Consider the following 1,371-nt stretch of genomic DNA (forward strand, 5'->3'; position numbering starts at 1 on the left):
TGCAACCTTAGAAACAGCCGATCACTTGCACAGTTGCCACTGGTGATTAATTTGGCAATTTATTTTCTGCTTGGTACATTTTCCCCCAATTTGGCATTTTATACAATTGAACAGTTTTGGATAAGAAAAACCTTTTTAAAACACAAATTAATTACATCGGAATGAATAAGTTATTTTTCTCATAATTATTTGTGATATCGCATTCAAAAACAAGAGTATTTCCTCCAAACACCCATCATTGATCCAAAAAAAATTAATAGATATAGCTACAGATTTATTTATTTAAAATTATAAAATTTTCATTTCAACAACCAACCTACCAAAAGCGAAAACTTCAGCAAAAAACTATTTAGCATGTTGCATATAAATCTATTTTGGTGTATTTAAAAGAAAATTATGTTGTATTATGGAACGAATTTCCGTCATCCCTTGTCAAATTTGGTTTGGAGACAAACCGGTTTCGGCGTTGTGCCATCTTCAGTGTCATTTTTCGTTCTTTATGTTACAAACGAAAATTGTCATACGGCAACCATAGTCAGCACACACTAAAGTAAACAAACTGGAGATTAATAGCAAATTAACGAAAAATAAACTCAACAAACGTTGTGATTATTAAATTTACTCACTTTGTCGTTGTATATTTCTAGCATTAATAATAAAATTTGCAATAAATAACTCAAAAAGGCCATATTTTCCTTTGTTTATTTACAAACATGTGTTTGTGATCACCTGATTTTCTTACTTACAAGTTTTAGCTGGGGAAAAATTTTTCCAGCAGAAATTTGCAGCTCTCTTTAACATTTCTCTCTCTCAATTTCCCCTACTTTGCAAGTTTTTTTGGTACGAGAACGCAAAACCAATAAAAGTTTTCTAAAACTTTAGATAGTTGGGAGTACGATTACACTCGTAAAGTCTCAATAAAAGACAGAACGGTCGTAATCTCTATCGACCGCCTCAAATCGTCTTACATAGTTGCAGATGAAGAAGAAGTCAGAAATACTCCCCAACAAGCATCAGACGTACATCGAGCATCACCAGCCATTATAACCGAACAAGCCGCATTCTTGCAAGCAAAAAATCTCGCAAAAATCTCGGAAGGGGATAATGTGGCAATCACCACTTTGTATTTAGTTATAATCAAATTCCTATTTTTGAATGTATCGAAATTTGTAATTATTGTTATTGATATCAATTCATTAGCTTAGTACAAAAGGTTGTTCATCAATAACTACTTAACGAACGGAATGTTAAGCAAAAAAAGGAAAACAAATAAATCTCAATCGTTGTTCGTCACTCAACGGAATAGTTATATTTTACCGCGCTCTCACAGGCTAACCTAATATTCACGCACGCCGCCAATTTATTGTCAAA

This window comes from Rhagoletis pomonella, unplaced genomic scaffold (assembly GCF_013731165.1).
Source record: "Rhagoletis pomonella isolate Grant_MI unplaced genomic scaffold, Rhpom_1.0 Rhpom_scaffold_00001, whole genome shotgun sequence".
Classification (NCBI taxonomy): Eukaryota; Metazoa; Arthropoda; class Insecta; order Diptera; family Tephritidae; genus Rhagoletis; species Rhagoletis pomonella.